The sequence below is a fragment of the Glycine max genome, chromosome 3 (assembly GCF_000004515.6).
Source record: "Glycine max cultivar Williams 82 chromosome 3, Glycine_max_v4.0, whole genome shotgun sequence".
Lineage (NCBI taxonomy): Eukaryota > Viridiplantae > Streptophyta > Magnoliopsida > Fabales > Fabaceae > Glycine > Glycine max.
The window spans coordinates 30,867,495-30,885,694 of NC_016090.4; the positions used below are offsets into that span (position 1 = coordinate 30,867,495).

The window sequence follows — 18,200 nt, forward strand, 5'->3', positions numbered from 1 at the left end:
TTAGGATACGATACTCGGTCTTACCGTTTTATACTACTTGTGCAAATTGGTACACTTGTCGAGAGAGCGAACAGTAACACAGGCCCTTCTTTTGTCTCTCCATAAGTTGCTGGTAGGAGAGGTGCTTGACGCCACCGTCCCTTGGCCCTAAACTCCTACGATCCACCCCGGTCTCTTGTTTTAGGCCTGGCCTGGTACTACCCTTATTCGGACTTTCTCTAGCGCCCCTGACATAGACCCAATCACTATGGTTGGAGTGACCCGTGTGGTGTGACCCATTACCTGAAGTCGCACTAGCCCTGTTGTGAACGCTCTAGTTTCCTGACCCATGACTCCCAAGTAGCCGAGGACCTCCCTAATTGGGCCTCTTCTCCTGTAATTCAGCCTCTACGACCCTGGCCACATTCAACACACGAGAACGTGAAATGGGTCCCAGAAATTTCAAGCTTCGTACCCTTCCACGAATCCCCTCACGTAGTCCATGGATGAAGTGCCCCAAGTACTGCTCGTCAGGTAGCCAAGGTACTTGAGCCACCAGCCTCTCGAACTCTTGAATGTACTCCTCGACACTCCCCTCCTGATGCAACACTGATAGCTGCTCGAACACACTCACATCGCCGAGACCGCCATATCGTTCTAATAGAGCGTCCTTCAACTTCTCCCATGGCATGTTCTCATCGTCATCCGTGAAGCCCTTGAAGAAATAGATGGTAGGGCCATCCATGCACAACTGGGCCAGACTTACTTTAAGCTCCTCTTGCGTCCCTTGGACACGGAAATACACCTCTGCACGCGCAATCCAACCAGTTGGATTGTCCCCATTGAACATTGGGAGCTCCACCTTTTTGACCAATTGCCTGAACTCATCGAGGGTGTTGCCCTGAAGCTTCTGAAGCAACTGCTTGACCACGATCGAGTCACTACTTCCAGTATCGTCCTCCGCTCCATCCTTCTTGACTAATTTCTCACTGTGGGTGTCGTTCTTTGTTTGGGTAAGCAGGGAGACCAATCGCTCTTGGTCTGTCGCTTCTTGAGCCTTCATCTCCGCCAAGGTGAGCTTCAACGTTGCTACTTCGTTCTCTAGAGCTGACATATTCACCTCCATCTTCTTGGGTGGCATTCGACAGGTTCCTCTGCTGATTCTGTCACTGTCTCTATCTCTTTGATCACAGATCAATGTTATCCTGCAGGTCAGACCAATTTGATGCATACTAGATTTATAGATGAACAGAAATAGGCATAAATAGAGAAAAAGGAAAGGAATCAAGTGTATGTTATTGATGAAATAAGAAAAATAGCAGTTGGGGAAAACCTACTACCCACAGAGCCTAGCTCCTTTCAGAGAATGGATGTATTCTCTGCCTAACAGAATGATACGCACAATCATAATCCCCCCCACTCACCCCCACGTCCTTCTATAACAGAATACCTCACCATCCATCCTCACTTTCTTTCTCTCACAGCCACATCATCATTGTCTCTCCGCTCTCCTATTCTTCCTCACATACACTCTCCACACTTTGGGCTTATTTACTTGGTCCGCATCCTGCACTGGGGGCCTATCACATAGCTACTGAGGCTGCAGCTAGGGATGTGTAAGTAATGCTTCACTATTTCATGTTAACTTCCTACCATTAAGATCTAGCATTGTACTTATTAATTGGATATATTTTCAAGCTCATATAACCTAAGAGAAATTAATATTTACTACTATAAGACATTGAAGTCAATCAATGGTATACTTTTGAACCCAAAATAGAAACTTGGCAACCTATGTACCTTTAGTAACATTCAGAAGTTTAGTTTTACTATTCAACAATCTGATTTAGGCTAGTTATACTGCTATAGGATGTGATGTTCCGAGAAATAAGGCACTCTTGTGAAGATCCGAAATTATTGGCTGCTCAAGCTAAGGAGCAGTACGATAAGGTACTAAGCAACATTTTTTGGTTATTTTTTCTTCTTTGTTAGAAGTCATATGAATATTGTCTTCCTTCATTGTGACATCGATCAAATATCAATTTTTCATTAGTAGGATTTGATAGTTACTTTGTCCATGTTTGAGTTTATACTTATAACAACCATTATGATATTGTGGTCAAAGAAATGCAGAAAAATTTAACCAAGGCTCATAAATAGTGATATCTTTCACAGTTCCAGATGGTGTGTCAACTAATTGATAATTGGATTTCAAACAACACTGTATTGATAAAATAATAGAAAATAAATGGCTTGTGACATTTTGCTTCAGGAAACAATGGAACACTTTGCAACTATTGATTTGATTGAACAGTGCAAAGAAGCCAAAGTTGAGAGCTTAAGCTATTAGGTGAATATACTTTTGATCATGTCTTGCATAGAATGGTGGTTCATTAATTAAATCTCAAGTATACTATGCTCTTCATTTCTAAAAGTGGTTTTGAACTCCAATGTTGAAACTAATTGCAGGTGGATATCATCTCCAATGATTTCTCAGCTGAGTTACCCTTTAGATTGAAGCAACCTATGGTTAAAGCAGCTGTTCAGGTTTGCTCTTGACTCTCTCACCTTTTTATTTCCTAAATCTGAATAAAAATATGTAGTAGTGGCTATGAAATATTGGAACATCACTCTAGCTATAATCCATGTAAAGTAGCTTATTGTGCTTTCCTTTATTTTCTATTTTACTTATTTTGAAATTGGATGAGAAGACTAACTTAAATTAGTTTGATTTCAATCTGGTTAGTGTTATAAAGTTCAAGTGCATTGAGGCTATTAAATAGCCACTAGATCTTAGATGCTTGAATCTGATTTTTCTTTTTCCTATAAAGTACATGTCTTCTACTTCTTTTATGTTGTTATTTTCAAAAGATCCATCACTAGTATGAAATTGTAATTTCTTTCTCTTGTTTCATGTCTTACAGGTCATATGTTTTTGGTTAATTCATGTCTTTAGTCGGTATTGATTGGTTAGAGAGGTGTTGCAGATTTATTCTCCACTATCATGGTTTGTTTATCTTGTCCTTGTCTTTAGACGTTTTGAGATTGCTTCAATATGATAATGTGGTTAAATTCTCTTACAACCAATAGGTTAGCATTGCATGGCACATGTTATTAGGGGAAAAGTAACCAAGAGAAAGAAGAGATTTCATCAAGTTGGGTGGTGTGATTAGGGAGAAAATCTTAAATTACATTGTAAGTCATTTTCTAGAACAAATCTAATAAATGAAGGGGTTTTTTGGGGATGCGTGCTAAGAAGGCAAAGGAATAGGAATAAGAGCTATAAGGGTATAATTAGACTGTGTAAGTGTAAAATGCTCCCCGAAACATTACCATGTATACATATACAATAACACTGCACTTTTTCTTGAAAGTATGCTCACCATAAAAATCAATATTTTATTATTTTGCATAAATTTTTTTACCACCTTTACCTAATTCATTATTCGTGAAAGCAGGTTACCGATCTCCCTAATGACAATACCATCGTAGTGGAAGAGCATTACAACGAAATTGCTTGCTAGAAACTGCAAGTTGGGGTTGAAATAGTCATCACTTATCACTTATCAAACTATAACATTGGTAATCAACAATTTATACAGAACACCCCTTGAAATTACCTTTTGAACCATTTTGTTCAAGAGATCTTTTTGCTTTATCCCAACTCCCATTGCAAACAAATTGGTTGATGCATTTTCCTTATTTTGTTCAAATGTGTCCAAGTCAAAACATAACCACAAGAGGAAAGAAAAATAACTAGGAGAAGAATAGCATAAAAGAGAATGCAGACTGAGGCTGAACTCAATTGAAGAGACTACTTAGCCTACTCAGATGAAATAGTAATTTGGAAACAACACTGTGCATGAAAACTATTTCATTGTTTAATCCTAAGGTAAGGATTTATTTATATACCTCATTGTAGCGTTGTGCAAAGAATAAAGTGAAAAAATAATTTGATAAGGGAAAACCTCCTTTATTTGTGTTATTAGTCTTTTTCTAATTTATAGGACAAGATGACATGAGAAATGAGTCAAAGTGACAACTTTACAGAAATTTCAGCTAATGATAGTGTGGGTAAAGTATTGGGAAATGATCATACCAGGCGTATGCGTTGCTTAGGACTAGGAGAATGTCAAGACATTAAAAAATGTCATGCTTGCATACATCCAAATGAAGGAAGGGCATATTCCTTTTGAGCTGGGTGCTATGTTTGGTCATAACACTAGTAACGCAGTTGTAAGTGCTTCTTCTATTCTTGTGTTAAATTTAATATATTATTAACACTTGACATAATATGATTTTTATTTCATAGGATGAAGGAAGTAGACAAGATGGGCCAACACCAAGAGGAGAATCATCATTAGATAGTAATTTTCTTGCAACTTGACATATGTTGCTTAATTCCTTTTGATATATGCTATTTTGGATGTAATATATGTTTCAAGCTTTCAATGGTTGGCTAATTAGATTTCCTTGAACACATTATGCATGTACACTGTTTCAACTTGGAACTTGTTATTACATTGAAGTTTTATACATGTTGAAATTATGTTTGATATTTTTAATTGCAATTGTAATTCTATCAAGACAATTACAATAATTATGATAGTATTGAAATTTGAGAGAATAGAAATTTTATACATTATCTCAATTTTTATACTTAATCAAATAGGAATGAAAATAATTATAGAACTAATGCAAATGATTAAAACTAGAGAAAGATTAATGAGTTTTTTCTATAAAAAATACTATTTGAGTTTTTTTTTTATAAAAAAATACTATTTTTGGCAAAAAAAAATGCAAAAATGCACTTTGTGGTGGTTTTATAACCGCTAGAAAATAAAAAATTACAAAAATAAAAAGCAAAAGATAAACTTTGTGGCAGTTTTTAAACGCCACAAATTTTCCGGCAAAATTACCAATGTTTATCTAAAAACCACCACAAATTTTTTCTGACGTCGGTACTCTTGACAATAGATCATGACCGTCAGAAATCCATTTTGTAACGGTTTTTAGCTGTCAGAAATAACTTTTTTAACCGTCACAAAATGATAATTTTTTGTAGTGAGTTAATCTATACTAAACGAGGTTGCTTTTTGTGTGGGATTTATAGATAATTTCATGCAATTTATTTTTATTCTATAATTTACATTCATTGTTAATTAATAATACTCTTCAAATGATTTTATTGTACATTCAAAAGATGTTCTTTTATAATTGAAACATTTTGTCTTCTTCAACATTTCACTTCTCTTGCCACGCTGAATTATAGGTATGGAATGACATGGTTAGGAATGTCCGATGCGGCCTCTCTGCATTTTCTTTTCTAGGCGTGAAAATGAATGAAAATTTGTGACACACACACACACAAAATGCTTTATTTTAGAGATATAAAGTTTTTCCTTAATGACCTATTAGCCAATCTATCTAATCGGAGATAGGAGTTTTAATATGATGTTTATAAGCATAACCAAACTTTTAAATATCTCAAATCTAAAAAAGGCCAAACATAAACTTTAAATATTTTAAACAAGTCAAACTAATGAGAAATTATATGATAATTTGAGACCATCATGTCAATTGTGATATCGACAAATAGCAACATGACATGTGACAACATAGGACAACCAACTTTGAGTCTTGAGTATTCAAAGGTTAATGGAATGTGTTGTATTATGGTTGTTGTATCAGATTTTAAATTTAAATTGATTAATATATATCTTATCCTAAATTTTCTTTCTTAGAACATAACGAAGGCCTCCTTCATGGTTACAACATACTCCCTTAACTTTTGAAGAATGCAAGTTGGTTGTCCTATGTTGTCACATGTCATTTTGTTATTTGTTGGGTCCATAGCTAACGTGGTGGTCCCAAACTACCATGTAATTCTTGTATTTGTGGCTTTTGACTTGACACTTAACTAATTATCTTCTATCAGGTTAGTCTATTATGGGATAAAGAGGTACATCCGATTGCGACTTCATGCCCAAATCGGAAGGTGGGATTGAACTCTTGATCTTGATTAAGGGATCCAAGTGTCGAATAATTTGTTTCAACAATTCGTCAATGATAAGAATTTTCTCACATGAGACATAAGCCCAACTAACAATATAGAGGATAACCCTTCATAAGGTCATGACCAACCGTTAATAAGTCACAGACCCTAGCATATCATTAAACACTATTATCTCCATGGTGCAACAACATAAGTTGCACATTGCTTTGTTTCCATGGCCAGCCTTTGGTCACATAGGCCCATTTTTTGAGTTGGCAAAACTCATAGCTCAAAAGGGTCACAAAATTTCATTCATTTCCACACCTAGAAACATCCATCGCCTCCCTAAAGTACTTGAAAATTTATAACCTTTGGTGGATCTCATAGAACTCCCATAAAATGTTGAGGCCACAATGGACATTCCTCAGCACATTGTTCCATACCTCAAGAAGGCTTATGATGATCTTCAAGAACCTTTGACTAAGTTTTTGAGAGATGCAAACCTGATTGGATCATATGCAACTTTGCACCGTACTAGTTTCCACCAATATCTTCTAAGCTAGGAATCTCATGCATCTTTCTCTCTATTAATTTTTAGTGCATTTGGCATGTTTTCTGTTTTTGATTTGTTTCTACGAAAGACAAGTAAATCTGCAACACATTAAGCTTTTTTTTTTTTATATTATGTTGAGTAAGATGAATTTGGGGTTTTAGACATGTTTCGATATGTAGAAACCCTGAAGGGTGCTCAAGTGTTTGCTCCAAAAAGCTGCATGGAGATTGAATGTGAGTCTCTCAAATTGCTTGAAAGTATATGTGGGAAACTAGTGATTTCGGTTGGGTTATTGCCACCTTCATTGTAATTAAGTGAAGACAACAATAATGATGACAACTGGAATACTATCCTTAATTGGTTAGATAAACAGGGAAAAATGGTTAGTGGTTTATGTAGCATTTGAAAGTGAGGTGACACTGAGTGATGAAGAATTTATTGAGATTGCTATGGGATTAGAATTGTTTGGTTTTCCCTTTTTTTGGGCTCTAAGGAAGCAAAATACCTCAGTTATTGAGTCATAGGATTGGGTTCTGAGTGAGTCCAAAAGGGGAATGGTGTGGAGAGCATGAGCCCTCAATTAAGGATTTTAGCACACAAGTCTATTTGGAGTTTCGTGACTCACTGTGGTTGGAGTTCAGTCATAGAGGGTCTTCAAGTTAGGTTACCAATTAGAATGTTGCTCTTCCATAAGGGGTGACACCCTCTATCCCAACATACATATAAATGGGAAAAACATATATAAAACACGAAATCTAATTAAATCAATTTTATTCAATTAAATCGTAAGTAAATCCACGTGGATAAAAGGTTCACATTCGCTTCACTATTACCAAATAAAACTTCTCAAAAAAAAATTTGGCTCAAAACAAGGTTGTTCAAGTTTACAAAAAAAAAACTCAAGTTAAGCAGTAGAACCAAATAAAGTAAAATGACATGTTTGGAACATCATGCAATTAAAACAAAAACTTATGCCCCAATGTCACATCCTATCAGAGCATTGTGTCCCGAGGTCCTCCAGCACAAGGTTCCTTAAAGAAATTCACCTAGACATTTGCTCCCATGAACATAAGGTTCGAGATCATCACAGGATCCAAACACAAACAATACACAAGGAGTGAGTTATTACATTCCTAAACAGGTAGAGATAAACGAAGACACACATATATATTATAAGTATCACAAGCTCAACTTAACACAATTTGCATCATTTTACCACTCATTGCATAACATCATTTGTCCCAAGGATTTTATCACAAAATCATATTCCACACCTTCACATTAATCACATGTTCAGAACAACACATCTCAAGTACAACACAACATCTCACACACACAATTCATTATCCACCATCATGTAGCAAGTCACAATGATCATTACACGGGTGTTATGCAACAGATACACTAAGACTCAATCCTATATGCAATGTGGTACCATGTCAGTGAAAAATAACACTAGGGCGCCTAAGAGTAGATAACAAGACACACTACACAATGGGTATCTCAGGTCACTCTCACTAAGTGAAATCATAAGGAGACCAGTCAGGGTCATTTTGTTTTGCGAGAATGCTCCAACCATATGGGATCAACATAGGCTTAAAGAAGCACTCAAACCGAGCATATTTACCCCCAAGGTCTACACTCTGAAGAATCTGTTAGGGTCTCACCTTCTTGATTCAAGTCTAACCCCTAAAACAATTTTTGCATGCAGACACTGCTCATAAATTATTCAATACCTAGGACCTCACACTTATTTTCAAACACACTTAACACAATGCGCTACAATTTAACACCTGAGGTTCTTAACTTGGAACCCTACACTTTCTTTTTAACACCTCAAGCATTATACTACAATTTAACACATCGGGTTCCTAACTTGGAACCCTACACTTTCCTTTTAACACCTCACGCATTAAGCTACAATTTAACACATCAGGTTCCTAACTTGGAACCCTACACTTTTCTTTTAACATTTCACGCATAAACACTTTTCTCAAGGTAAACACCAGTCGGATTATTGTATAATTCACAACTCAAGACACAAGTAATATCACATCAAGTATTAACCACGCAATTATTCACAACCATATCTCATGTTGACAATTTAACACCTCCCAACGTCACAATCCACCATCACATGTTCACGTGTATCTCACAAATTAACACATGCTCAACTTGCCACTTATACCCAATCTCAATCATAATTCATAATATACAAATGGTATTACATATATAAACACACACAATATATAAATAACTAAATACACAAATATTCTAATCATGAATTTACAAAGTGAAATATAATCAAACAAAACTGCATCAAGGATTCACTAAAACTTTCAAAGAATCTTATAGTTAAATAGACTTTTGCCAATTTTAAAGAATAACAATATGAAACAATATATAAACTCATACTAAATATTAAGACTACAACAATAATCAAGAATATCATTTTGTTAGCCTATCCTAATTCCAAGTTATAATTAATTCCAAACTATATATATAAAAAAGAAACCCTAAAAAGCACGAAAAGGAAAAAAATACAAAATCAATATATCATTCCCTCTTAGATAAATCTCACCTTGCTTAATTTCACCAATTCACACTAATTAGAAGATGCCCAATTTCTAGGTTTCACACTCAACACAAGAACATATCGATTTCACAACAATTTCACAACGGGACATCATTTAGTCTGTCAAACACAGTCAATTCATGAATAAAAAAATAAGAACAAAATTGAAATTCTTAAAAAAAAACCCAAAATAATCCAAAATTTATCCTCTAGGGATCCCACACATATTCATGCTAATCCTCAAGCGTGAGTAACTCATCTCTTACCTCTAAGAAAACTCACGTGTGTTGTCCAACAACGATAGAGGCGTCTTTAGCAGTTTCTTGAAATTCTTCAAGCTTTTCCTCTGGTTGCTCTACTAGGATTTTCAAGCATTAGAGAGAAGAAGAATGGATTGGTGCCTCAATTTCAGTGTCTCTGTGCGAGGAACATATCTCTGGCTATAGATATTATTTCAAAAATCTTAACGGTGGGAATGTGCGGAACCGAGTTCCGAAGGTGATGCCAAATTTCATGACGATCCAACGGTTAAATAGTCTGAGATTGTAATTTTAATGGGACAGGTTTGGATGTATGCAAGAAAAAAGAAGGGGTTTTGGGAGAGGAAGAAGGGAGAATGAATTTGGGAGGAAGAAAGAGTGTATAGACGTATTGTAATTGTAAAAATCGACCTAACATGTCTCTATTTATAGTTAGGGTACTCTGAGCTTATTATTTACTTTATTTTTATTTATTTTATTATTTTATAAAAAAGGAACTCTATTTTAGTCTTTTATTAAATAAATAACCAATTAAAACATTCATTTTTTAAACATCATTTTACTCTATTTATTTTCTAATACTATGAAACCCTTATTTCAATTAACAAAAACCTTTTCCTATCATTTATTTAATTTCTAAAAACTCTATTAATTTTTAAATAAAACTCTTTTTATTTATTTTACAAAAAATAGGGTGTTACAACTCCACCCCATTAAAGGAAGCTTCACCCCCGAAACTTCACCGAAAGAACGAGAAGAAAGAGATTACACATCTGGTTCTCGATACCAAGCTATGTACCTACTTGAAGCGCTCTTTTATCACTCGACTCATTTGCACTTAACGACTAAGCCCGATGATTCTTGCTTCCTCAAAGATAGTATTTCATAAGTCAAGTTTTATCACGAGGGTGACGTCTCAATGATAATAAAATGTGAAGCACATACTATTTAGAGTTGGGTAATATCATAAAAGACACTGTGGTGGATCCAAATGAACGAATATAAGGTAACACGACAGGTCACACGACCAACTTTTTTTTCGAACATGAAATGATTCAAGAAAAAAGATATAAGCTTTTGAGATTCTAACACTTTCATTCTAAGATTTGTATCCGATACATAACCATGGTTTCTAGCTAGCTAAGCAAAACAAATAAACTCCTCACTTCCCTGGACTCACTAACGCTTAAAGGTAATCTCAACACACCTATATTTGCACCATTATGGTAACTTCACACTCTAGGTTAAGGGTTCAACTGATACTCATGATATCTAACTCCCTAACTAAGAAATTCATTACATAAAGGATCTTCCTACTCAAGCATCAACTACTAAGGTAGTTCTATCGGTAAAACTAAACTCAGGGCAATGCTCTTAAGAATCCTACCCATCTCTTCTACCTCAGATTCCAACTTCTAAGGTTTTCACATCATTTCAAAACTAACAATAATGCCTCCAAAACATGAAGGCGCACACTGTGGCTACCAACTTTAGATCATGCGTAGGAAAAATCCTTCTATTATTCTTGAGCTATGGAAGAACATAGGCCGTTACTTGGTGTCCAAATTTAAGGACAATCCAACGATTAACGAGTTTGGGATCATAATTTTACTGGGATAAGTTTGGGTATATGCGGGAAAAAGAGAGGGTTTTGGGAGAGGAAGAAGGGGGGAAAATTTGGGAGAAAGAAATAGTGTAGAGATGTATCATAATTGTAAAAATTGACCTAACATGTCTTTAGTTATAGCCAGAGTACTCTAAGCCTATTATTTACTTTATTTTTGTTTATTTTATTATTTTATAAAAAAGAACTCTATTTTACTCTTTCATTAAATAACTAACCAATTAAAATATTTCTTTATTTTCTAAAACATTATTTTACTCTATTTATTTTCTAATACTATGAATCCCTTATTTTAATTGATAAAAACCATTTTCTGTCATTTATTTAATTTCTAAAAACTCTATTAATTTTTAAATAAAACTCTTTTTTATTTATTTTATGAAAAATGAGGTGTTACATAAGGAATAACTTAAGTGATAGATCCCAAATTGGGATCTTAGATCACTTTTTGGTGGATCCCATAGCACCACGTAGGATTAAAAATATTTCATGCAAATCTCATTTTGGGATCTTAGATAACTATTTGTATTCCACATAGACCCTATTTTTAAATATTTTATTTAAATATTTATTAAAAAAATTAAAATATTTTTTTCTCCTCTCCCTCTCCTTCCACGTTGCCTTTCTTCCTCTGTCGCGGCTACCTTCCCCTCCGTTGCAGCTCATCCCTTTCCCCCTTCCCCTTTGCTGTGACACCCCCCCCCCCCCTTTCTGCCGGTATGTCTATTTTTTTGTTGTTTTTTTTTGTTTATATTTTGCTTTCTTCTTCATCTCCTTCTATCCGATTTTTTGGTCTTTGTTCTCCTCCCGCGTTTTGCTTAGGGAGAGAGAGTAAAAAATATATATTTTTTAACAATGTACAAATCTTAAGAGTTTTTGTGCAAGAATCCATTCTTCATGCTGGAGATCTATCCAACTCTTTTATTGGGTGATCTAGTAAAGACCAAATCTTGAACTTAAGATCCTTGGTCAAGATCTCGAACTAAAGTTGCTCTTACCAATTATAATGTTGCCCTTCCATAATGAACAATATTTAGTTGCTAGGCTTATGGAGGAGAAAAGGGTAGGGATCGAAGTACAAAAAAAATGAGCATGACGGGAGTTCACAACGGACTCAGTGGCCAAGGCATTGAGATCGGTGATGTTGGAAGAGGAAGGGAAAACCTATAGATTTGGGGACAAAGAACTGCACCAAAATTATGTAGATGAGTTTGTTGGTTATATGAAAATTCATAGGCCTGCCATTAAGGATTAGCACTTAACGTATTCTGTCATACATCTATTATAATTTAGTGATTTCCATTTGATGTATTGGAGCATTGAACTGATGAAGATTTTTAGTTCATAAGTGTGTTGATAAAAAGAAACGGAAAAATTTGCACTTTGTTTCTTTGTAAAGATAAAGACCCTAGCTAGCATCCCTTATTTCAGATTTTATTATCATTTGGACTTAGTTACTTATTGAAAAAAAAAGTTTGTTGCTTTTTTTTATTGTAATATGTACTATCAGCCAGCCAGGACAAAGTTTATATTTTGGTTGGGTGTTCTAATTGATGCACCATTACGAGTTCCAATGTTTGTTTGTTGAGTTGGTTGGTACTTGGTGAATTAAAAAACATGTATCTTTTTATGTCTGTACAAGCTAATAAGGATGAATTTTAAATGTCATTTAGATAATAGAAATAATTAGTTGCAAATTATATATTCATTCACAAAAAGGTAAAGGATGAACACGAGACGTCTCTCAGAGTTATGTCTCATATATTCTGTGTGAAAAAGTCATATGTGGTAGATAAATAATTTTTAAAAAACACCTATTTTGATATATTATTTTACAAAATATCCAGTTTGGTAAAAAGTCCATCTTACACTCAAAAAATTTTCTTTATTAATTGGAAAACTATAATTCCATTTAAAATTATATAAATTTATCTTTTAGAGCTCCCTTTAAGATGGTCCCTCTCTCTCACTGAATCACTCGAGTTTGGAAGACCCTTAAAGTTTGGTTTCTCAATTGATCTCTGGTCTCGTTTTAATTATTTGGATATCATGAAAATACATGCTTTCTTCCCCAATTTCTATTTTAATGTAACGTCTTGATTGGTTTCTTTTTAACTTGATTTTTTCATGTTGGGTTCCTTTAGTTTTATTTTCAGTAGATTTAAACTTGCCTATTACACCAAATTGTTAGAAATAGTAAAACTGAAGTCGAATAATTTAAATGAGGTCTCGAGTTTAAGTCTTGTCTTATCAATAAAAAATGTGATTAAAAAAATATTTTATTAAAAAAATTGATAAAAATTAATTATCTACAAATTTGATAAGATACTTTACACCTATGTGATTATAATAAAAAAAAATGGACTAACCTATTACAAAGTTGATCGATAAAATTATTTTCAATTTTTGTTAGTTAAGTATATTTTAATTTTATATATTGTATATTATCAAAAAGTAATATAAAAATTTCAATAAATACTTGAAAAGGTGTAAAAAAATTCTACCATTGAAAATATTGTCAATATTTTTAGAAAATTCAATTGACTCTTCATCAAAATATTTATTGTTGAGATAAAGGTTTTACATTGTAATATTACAAGTATAATTATGTAAGAGTTATTTGTTTCTATGATTTTGTTATTAATATTTTAGCAGGTGCATTGTACACAATATGTGTTTATTTCATACAACTATAATTTATAATTTATAATACATTTCTAAACATATAAATCATATTATAATTAAAATCTGTAATATTTTTTTAACATATAAATTATATTTTTTATTTGTGATAAATAATTTATGTTGTAATATATAGTTATTTTTAATTGAATAAAAAATATTGCTATTTTTTATTAATGATTTTTTTAAAAAGAATTTAAATTCAAGTTAGAACTAAAGATGTTAAAAATGATCAATTGAAAAAGATAAGAAGTTAAGTTAAACCAAACCATTGATAATAAAATTATAAGATGATATATGAGATGTGTGTTATTAGAAGAATATTTGAATATGAATGATAGTTTGTTTTTATTTTAATTTCTAGTTTATTTAAATAAATCTTAGAAAGTTGAGTAATGAATTTATATAAGTTACTTTTTATTAAGTTTCTTATGTGTTTACTATATTTTTTTTTATAGGTTTTTATCAATTATATGAGATTGGGTAATAAGCAAGAGGAGAAATGAAAAGTAGCTAACCCAAGAAGAGGTCAAGAGTTTTAGAAGGAGTGCTCGCAGGAAGTCAAGCTATTGAGAGTGAGTGCCTCGTGCTTAGTGTCCATAGAGGATGAATTCTTTATCATTGAAGAAGTGCCTCGCGTCGGGTGAGGTCGAGTTTTTATAACTCTATATAAATGCATTCCGAAAATAGGAATGAGGAGACTTATCATTTTCTGAAAATAACGAAAGAAAGACTTCTTAGGGTCTTAGTTCTTATCTTTATATTTTATTTGAAAGTTTTGTAATGGAATCTAGACTGATGCTTGCTATAATCATGAGTGGCTAGACATTTTTTGTTGGGATCGAGTTGTGGGTACTTTGAAACCAATCTCATGTATTGATCTTTTATTTGAATAAAGTTCTATCTCTGTTTATATTTTTTGTTGTAACACTCTTTTTCAGTCCTTAATGTTTTTTGTTGCCTAATCACCCATTGGAATGGTTTTGGAAATTGTTATGATTGGGAAATCAGTTTATTAATTTGGAAATGAAATAGGAAACATTTTATATTATGATCTAGGAATGGATTGTGATGTGTTAGCCAGTGAGAGGCTTGTTCTGTAAATCAATATTTTATAATTTATTTTCTTAGGAATAAGAATAAGTTATAAGACTGAGAATTTCCATTATCAAGGAATTGGGAATGCAAAAAAAAAAAAAAAAGTGCCTTTAGTGTAACTAAATATATAAATTTGAGATAGAACAAATCTTGTTACCTTGAGATTGAGATTTGGAACTTCATAATTTCCAGCATATTTATAAATTGTTGTTTTTAAGAAATTTGAAAAAAAAAATTGAGAAAATTATAAAAAAAAAACAGTGCTTCTCTAAAAAGTTTAGTTTCAAATTTAATTTTTGCTAGATGAAATCAAATTCGATAGTTTAAATAGTGGGGAAGTTGAAATTACTAGGCATTAAACCAAAGTTCCCAAGGCAACAATACTATGCTGACATTGTCCACCTACATGACTAGGTACGCTTGCCTAAAATAGTCCAAAAGTTTTACGACGCCGCTGTCATAGACTCCTTAATGCTAGCAATTTCATTAGTCTATACTAATTTAAACTTTTCCTTTATTTTTGTTACTTTTTGGTATTTTGGTCAATTTTATCTTGGTGCATATTACCTTGATTTTTTGTTTAAGTTTATGGGTGGTAGGTTGATCCATGGCACAATGGGAATTTGACCCTAGCATAGACAAAAGAGAAAGAAAATTAAGGAATAAATCCAACAAGAAAATGTCAGTTGAGAAAAAGGAGACAACAAAGAGACCTAGAAAGAAATGAAGCTATTAAAATGGCTGAAGAAGAGCAAGCAAGGAACATTAGGAGATTGTGATCGTGGCACTGGACCACATAATTTTTCTAGTATTGATAAGCCAACTATTCAAGCAAAGTTTTTTGAAATGAAGCATCCCTTACTAACTTTGTTTCAACTGAATGCTTTTTCAGGTCTTAGTCATGAAGATCCATATGAGCATCTTGCAACATTTTTTTTGTAACTGTGATATAATGAAGATTAATGGAGCAACCGGTGAGGCTATAAGAGTGAGATTGTTTCCTTTTGTAAAACAGAGCAAAACAATGAATGTAATATACATTAACTCTTAAGAAAGAATTATGTGCTATACTTTTTTGACGTAATCTTGATGTTTCTAACATTTGTAGTCAAGGGTATAATGGTACTAACAATATGAAATAAGAATGAAAGGTTTACGGGTACTATTTTTGAATGGTTCTCCTTATGCTTATTACATTCATTATTTTGCTCATCAATTATAACATGCCTTGATTGCTGCATTAAAAGAAGTTATTTTAATTCAAAATTTCTTTTCAAAAATAACTTTTGTTATTAGTTAATATTATTTGTTCTTCTAGTAAGGGTTATACTAAGTTTCTCAAGTTAGACTAGGCATGACAAATAAATTCGTATTCATGGGTATCGTCCACCCCGCCTCGATTTTGCTGAAAAAATCTCGCTTTGATCAGAGATGGATCTGTGTAATACCCGATTTTTAGAAACAAGTAAGGAGATAGAGACGAGTATGTATATACAACCTTGTAATCGTACCTGTCTCTGTACTCGATATGTGTAATAACAAAATTATCTATATTTTATGTAACATATTACTTAATTAGCCTTATGTTATTGTTTGTCTTGTAACTAAAGTGCATACTCATGTCACTCTTGGATATTTATTACAATAATTACATGCCATGATTGATTCTTACTTTCATTTGGTAATTGGACTATAATTTTGGAATCAAATATGCATATGATGAAGCGATAGAGCCTTTTTTTCTTGGATATATATGGTAACACTAATCACACTATTTTATACAAGATCATATGTTTTTGTTACATTTTCTTCTTCTTAAAATTATTTTTTTACGTTTTTCTTTATTTTAAAATTATAGGACAGGTACGGGTAGGATACGAGTATACTTGATACCCACTGGGGAAGGGAAATCAAAAATCATACTCATCGGGGATGAGGATGGGTTTTGGGAGGCTAGGAGATGGGAAACTACATACCAGTCATCACCCCGTTGCCATGTCTAAGTTAGACAAAATTATACATATGTTAGAAATTGATGAGGTTGAAACTAGTAAAAGGGAAAATCAAATTGGCACTTTGAAACCCGTTAGGGATACTTTTGGAGGATCCCATTTCTCTTTTATTCATAACTTGAAAAATATGTATGGTACAAGTATGTTGATCATGCATACGATAGCTTGACTTCATTTGAGTGTGTATAGATCTTGCATTTAATGAGAAAGACTATGAGGATATGGATGTTCTTCGCTAGATGTTTCAAACATCACCAAAAGGATCACATCACAATAGAGAATTATTTTAGAATGGAAGTATTTTTCTTACCATTGACAAACAATGGCAAGAATTGGAAAACAAGTTTAATGACCAAGCAATAGAGTTGTTAATTTTTTTCTTGTATCTACACAATAAAATTTTATTAAAAAGATGAAATGAGTACAAGAGGTACCCGGCTCACTCAACAAGATGTAACCCCATGAATTTCAATAAGTAGGAGAGGATTTATTGTAGAATTTCAAGCCAAAAGATAAGGTGCATGCATATTGGGAATTAAATTTTTATCACTAAGGTTTAGGTGACTTAAATACAAAGTGGAAGATTGCATTTTACTAGATGAAGCTTATTTGAATGGATGCATTGAAAGTTGTTTTTGTTTCAATTTCCAAGAGAACTTATTTATTATAGTTGGTGACAATTTTCACTATAAATAGAGAAGAAAATTAGTGGCAAAACAACACATGTAGAGAGAGTGTGTGAGAAGAGAGATTGTGAAACAAAGTCACTTTGTTGAGAGAAAAGTGTTTTTGTGTGAGAGTGTTATCATTTCTTGTAACCATTAAATGTGGTACTCGGATTTATAGAGTGATACACTATTTGAGGTAGGTTACAATCTTGAAGCATTTTTGTGATAGTCAAATACTTTTTGAGACAATTTTGTGAACATAGGCAAAAGGTGCCGAACAACGTTAAATTCTTGTGTTTGTTATTATTTTTCTACGGTATAATCTTTGTTGTATTCTTATGATCCTTTGTGGGTGTGGGTAATTTTGTTTGTGGGAGCATTGATTACCCAACAGTGGTATCAGAGCTATGGCCGAGAGCACACAAAGGTTTGAGATATCATTGTTTGATGGAAAAATAAATTTTATGATTTGGTAGAGTACTATTTAAGACCTTTTGGTGCAGCAAGGTCTTGATCGGGTGTTAGAAGATGAAAGATCGGCTTTTATAAATGAAATCGAGTGGACTAAGATCCAAAGGAGGGTTGTGAGCACGATTCGGTTAGCTCTTGCTCCCGAGATAAAACACAACGTGTTGAAGGAAACAACACTGAAGGTCTTGTGGGAGAAGCTCGAGAATATTTACCCATCAAAGTCGTTAACCAATCGCTTTTGTTTGAAGATGGAGTTGTATCAACTCAAATGGAGATGGGAGGA

At 33.3% G+C, this 18,200-nt stretch overlaps 1 long non-coding RNA gene and 1 pseudogene across 4 annotated transcripts; both read left to right on the top strand.

The window, feature by feature from the left end:
- Nucleotides 1-1,294: 1,294 nt before the first annotated feature.
- On the top strand, nucleotides 1,295-4,525 carry LOC102668504 (uncharacterized). 4 transcript variants are annotated; one of them, XR_005890951.1, is made up of 6 exons: nucleotides 1,295-1,929; nucleotides 2,252-2,329; nucleotides 2,449-2,526; nucleotides 2,904-2,986; nucleotides 3,438-4,215; nucleotides 4,292-4,525. It is a non-coding gene; the product is annotated as an uncharacterized lncRNA (long non-coding RNA). The 4 variants fall into 4 exon arrangements; XR_005890952.1 differs by having other exon boundaries at nucleotides 3,438-3,871; XR_005890950.1 differs by having other exon boundaries at nucleotides 3,438-3,561; nucleotides 3,703-4,525.
- A 1,436-nt stretch (nucleotides 4,526-5,961) lies between these two features.
- LOC100801483 (putative UDP-rhamnose:rhamnosyltransferase 1) lies at nucleotides 5,962-12,241 on the top strand (annotated as a pseudogene).
- The last annotated feature ends 5,959 nt before the right edge of the window (nucleotides 12,242-18,200 follow it).